The sequence below is a fragment of the Mandrillus leucophaeus genome, unplaced genomic scaffold (assembly GCF_000951045.1).
Source record: "Mandrillus leucophaeus isolate KB7577 unplaced genomic scaffold, Mleu.le_1.0 Scaffold478, whole genome shotgun sequence".
Lineage (NCBI taxonomy): Eukaryota > Metazoa > Chordata > Mammalia > Primates > Cercopithecidae > Mandrillus > Mandrillus leucophaeus.
In genome coordinates, this window is record NW_012105120.1 from 2,353,882 (window position 1) to 2,359,594 (window position 5,713).

Sequence of the window (5,713 nt, forward strand, 5' to 3'; positions counted from 1 at the left end):
CATTATTTTAAAATTATAAATTGTTACAAGATATCATATATTATAATTATTGTTACTATTTCAAAGACTGCTTCATCGTTTGATAGCATTTCTTGGGAATCTCAGGTTTAAAACAAAAATTGCCATGAATCTTATTCTGTAAAATTCTTTGATTAATTAATTCAGAGAGCTTTATTTACCAGAAAAAAAATCTGATCATCAACTAAGTGGTTCAATAGTTTTGGTCAAGTAGCTCATCTACAGTACAGCATTTATAGTAAATAAAGTAAAAACATTCTTAAAGAGTGCTTTACAATCCTCAAAGCACTTTTATTACACACATATATAGACACAAAATACACATATCAGGGAAAAATTATAAAATATCACACTGTGAGTATTGGCTGGCTGTATGCCTCAGGTGGCAGCACCATTCATAAAGTGCCTAGGATTTGTCTGTTGTACATCTTGCTTCCTAAATCACAGTAAATGAGGCAAAACCTTAAATAACGCTCACTGATCCACTAATACCATTAAAGTTTTTAAGGCAGGATTTCAAAATCTATTGCAATAACAAGCATCAGTTACAGCTAACCAGATATTGCTGAATGGAAAAAAAAATGTGTTTGACATTCACTTTTCCAGGTCTTTCTTTTTCCTTAAAAAATCAATTTATCTTCTTCTAGTATAATCCATTCTATGGAATTAGAGTGAATTAGTATCAAGCAGATTACAGCGTCAGTAGAAGAGTTAGCAAAAAGTAAGTTAGTACACACCCCAACATGTGCTTAAAACTGATTTCTTTAATAACTAATGCTGAAAATGTAGTGAAGTATATAGCATCATAAGGCAAAAAAGCAATAGTTTTAAATACATTCAAAAATGAAAACAGTGTCTTAAAAAGAACTATCGTGCTTTCTTTCTGCTGAAAGGCTGAAAGCTCCTCTAATTTCATAAATATTTTCCTGCAATTCTCATACTATTTGGAGCTACCATCATTGCCATCTCATTCTTCTTGTACCCTGAGACTTTCGAATTGGGAAATCTTGCTGGCTGTCTTTGCATGCTCAGAGCTTTCCTACTCTCCATTCCTTTGGAATCTAGCTTCCACTCTCTCTCATTAAAATCACTAACTCTTTACTTGGTCACAAAAGGCCTCTTTAGACCAAAGCCTATGGTCTATTTTCTATTCCTTTCTTTTTGATATGTGCGGAGTTCTAATTTATTTTCCACTTTTTCTTCCTTAGGATCCCTTACTCCCTCAGCTTCCTTGGCACTACCCTCTCTTTACTCCCCTATCATCTTTCGATATACTCCTTCCAGTCTTTCGGATTGGTCTCTACTCCTCAAATACATACCTCCACCAAAAATCAATTTTCAGTTTTCTTCTCATGACAGTCTATACATGCTTCCTTGGAGATTTCAGTCATCTGTTCAGTTTTTTTTTTTTCCCCATTAGGCAATCACTTATTATACTTCTAAAATGATTCAAGATATGTGTAATAGGCTATGGAATACAAAGATGAAGGTTGCCATAAAGTACAAAGAGTTTAATCAAATTACCACCTACCTGATTATATATTTTTGAAAGCTAAATATATGACCTTCACTTGTTGCCTGTGTGCCAAGGTACCACATCCCTGGGCATCACTGTTGTAGAGTCATACCACATACAGCAAAAATGAACTCATCTTGTTTCTTCTAACTTGCCTAATTCTCTAAATTTATCTTTTCTCTCTACACTATGACACTGCCCCTGTCACTCAAGTCCAATGCATTGGAGTCATCCTTGATTGTTCGTTATCACATTACCAACAAACATGAGTAGTTAGGGAGTCCTATCAGTTATTTCCGAATCACACCTGTTAATCTATTTCTTCCTTTTCAATATTAGTTCTACTAGTCTATTCAGAGTCCTCACATGAAGTCAGAGCAACTAAACCATCTTATAGTATTCAATGGTTGTGCCTAAACTCTGCTCACCTCACATCTCCAACCCATTTTACTCTTTATTGCTAGGATCATCTAAGTAAATACTAACTTGTCGGGCACAGTGGGTCACTCCTGAAATTCTAGCAGAGAAGAGATCTTTTGAGGCCAGGAGTTTCAGACCAGCCTGGTCAACACAGTGAGATCTCTTAATAAATACTAATTAGAACCATCTTCCTCAAATCCTAAATTATTCTCCACTACTTAAATGACCGTGGATTTTGTGGGCCCTCCACAAGCTAGCCTCAATCCACTTTTCCAGCCTCATCTCCAATGTAGCATTTATATTAACTCAAAACTCTTATTGAAGGCATTCTAGATCCCACCATTAACATTCTAGTCTCAGGTCCTTTCCACATGCTAAATTCAATAGTTGGAATATGACTTCCTTCCCTCTACTTTATTGATTACACTATTCTATCTAGATTTGTCAACTTGACTTTTACCAACTAGATATCATTTTTGCTAACTAGTACATTACTTCCACCATTACACTCCAACCCTTGATGCTTTCCTTTAATTGATGTAATGCATTACTTACTACATTCACCATTTATTGGTGCAGTTATACATTCATAGATTATAAACAAATTCTTATATTTCTATTGTGAAACGTAGAATATATAAAATATGGAATATGTGATAGGCTAGAAGGAAGATAAAGCAGTAGCCCAGACTCCCAGAAATAAATACACCAACATTTTTAGGCACTGTCTTCAATTTTTCAGTTTCATTTAATTCCACTATTCTTTCAAACAATGTAAATATGGGTCTATCTCCAACTGTGGCTTAAGACACTTGAATGCAGATCTGAGTGTTATTACTTTTGTTTACTTAATGCCTGACATGTAGAAGGCACTTAATAAGTGTCCAGTAATATTGAGTATCGGAGGACAATAACATATGTAGCCAAAATGAAAATTATATATTCATTTCTGTGTTGATCTGTGTATGCCATAATGACAAGGTTATATCAGCTCTGTTCAGTATTGCCTACATTACACCTACCATAGTACCTAAAACAGCATAAATTTATTACATAAAAAATGTATTAAAATATTGCTCTAAGGGGCATGAACTATAGAAGATTTATGTACAAATCTCTTGTTAATCTTCCATTTATAAAGAATTATCTCTTACACAGTCTTTAAATAGAAATTATTAGTTGAGGCCGTGCACGGTGGCTCATGCCTGTAACCCTAGTGCTTCGGGAGGCCGAGACAGGCAGATCACTTGAGGTCAGGAGTTTGAGACCAGCCTGGCCAACATGATGAAACCCCGTCTCTACTAAAAATACAAAAATTATTTGGAAATAACTTGAACCCAGGAGACAGAGGTTGCAGTGAGTTCAGATTGCACCACTGCACTCCAGCCTGGGTGACAGAGTGAGACTCCATCTCAAATAAATAAATAAATACATAAATAAATAAATAATCAGTTGATATAGCATGTAGTCAATGTAATTTGTTTTATGATAGTAAATATTTTTACAGCCAATATTTTGATTAGGAGAGAAAGAAAGAGAAGAAGCAAATTTCCATTTTGTGACCTTCAACTTATAAAACCAAACCTATCAAAGGATGAATTTATTAATTAGGCATTGGGGAGGATGTGATTGCATGTAATTTATCAATAGATATATATCAACAGGGTATAACTCTGCTACAATGAAACAGCAATATTTATATGCAATTCAGTTCAAAATAGTAAAAATCATTATGAAATGGAGGAATTAATATTTAGCAAAAGCATAGCCCAACCCTTGTGTTAACAAGGACTCCTGTGTTAGCAAGGCCTCCTGTGTTCCTCATTGTCCTGGATTATGCAATAGTAATGTTAACCAGACTTCCTTCCATGTTATCCATCTCTTCCAAGAGAATGGCCATAAGCCCATGACAAGGGCAGTCACTGAGTTACAGTATTCAGCCTGAAAAGCAGGCAGTTCACGCTCTGTCTGCAGGTTTTATTTTCTCACAGTTATTTAATTCATCCACTAGTTGTGATCAGCATCTCTTGGAATTTGTATTTTTGGATTCTCTTACTCCTCTTCATTGCTGCTGGAAGAGAACCGTGGAAATTGCTTGGCCTTAATCTGAAGCTAATTTAAGTCTTCTCACTCTAGGTAAAACGAGACTTTGATGTGCACAGGAAGTTAACCTACATTGTCAGGGTAAATTCTGAAGCTAAAGGCCAGCAGTTCCTTCCTGCTGTCCCATTGGTCTGGCACTGTCCTCACTATATGTTTCTCCTTTGGGTCATCTCATGTCTGTGTGTCCATCTATGGCCATGGTAGATGGCTGGGCTGTTTGAGGATTAATTCAAGTATTCAAATTCCTGAGAACTTACCACTTATCATACTCCACTAGAGGAAAGAATATCATGAGGTACTAGTGGGATGAGAGCTGTGTATGTAGGAAAACAGATGTCTGACTTCATCAGGCTTATTCGTGTGGGAGTCTGGTTGCATGTAATTGCACCTGTCAAAGAGGCTTGAAAACTGCCTATTATTTGATGCACACACCTCAGAACAGTGACGATCAGCAAAGAATATTTGTTTTCCCAGAACGACAGCAGCAGCAGCAGCAGCAGCAACAGCAGCAACAATAACAGAAAACCAACCTACCACAGCACCAAATTGTTGTTAAGCCTCTCCTAAATCAGTACATCTCAAACACAGTGATTACGTATTTCTGGCCATGGCCACACTTTTTAGCACAATTATAAACCCAGGGTGTCCATAGGCAAAACAGGGTTGAAGCTTATCTTAATTCAACTGCTTCATTTTCCTGGAAAAACACAGCCCAGTGTTTAAATTGGGGAAGAGATTAGGCCAATCTTATACAATCAGTCAGTGAAAGAACTCATACACCATTTCTCTTTTAAGTCCAGTCATCTATCCCCTTCACTAAAATGCTTTCTTTTCCTCCTGAATTACTCTAAGCATCAGTGATTTTCCTCATTTAAATAACAGAGGGATTTAGGGACATAACAAAAATATCACATCTTTTAAATGTTAATGTGGGTGTCACTATGCATATATGTATGTAACTTATCTATTATTATCTTTATTCAGTGTTCAATTTTATGTCCTAAATGTAAATCAGTTTCAGCCACTTTCTATTGCAGCAGAGCAAATAAACACGTAATTACCTGAAAAACAAAGATAGTTTGCTTTTCTCTATTTAAAACAAATCTCTTTCCCGTTCTCTCTGTCTCTGTCCCTCTCTTTCTCCTACACACACACTCGTGCACGTATACACACACACACACATACACAGAGCAGGTTGTTGGTTGAAATTAATCCTCATTTTAATTTTCCAGGTCATTGAACATTTTTCTATAGCCCCCTATTACTTCCTCTTGATTAAAAACTTTTTCCTCTGGTAGAATATTACTTCCGTTTTCAGCATACATGATTTAGATTTAGCTGAAGTTCAATTACGGAGGTCTGATGTAACTTGAATATTGTACAAACGAAATGTGTATGTACAATTTTGGGGTAAATTCTTTTATGAGAGAAGGTGACACCCCCACCCCACCACCCCTCCACTTGCTTTGGCTGGAGTAGCAGATGATTGTTCCCCAAATTGCATTCTAAGAAGGTGAATTTTAGCTAATGGCAGACTTTGTTTTGTTAAGAGATAGAAAGGGCTGGGTTGCTCTGAACTATAGAAGGGATTTGTATTAAGTGGGAAGCAAAAGAAAGGAGAGAGGAATGGTTGCTAATTTAAGGAACTTGGAGGGA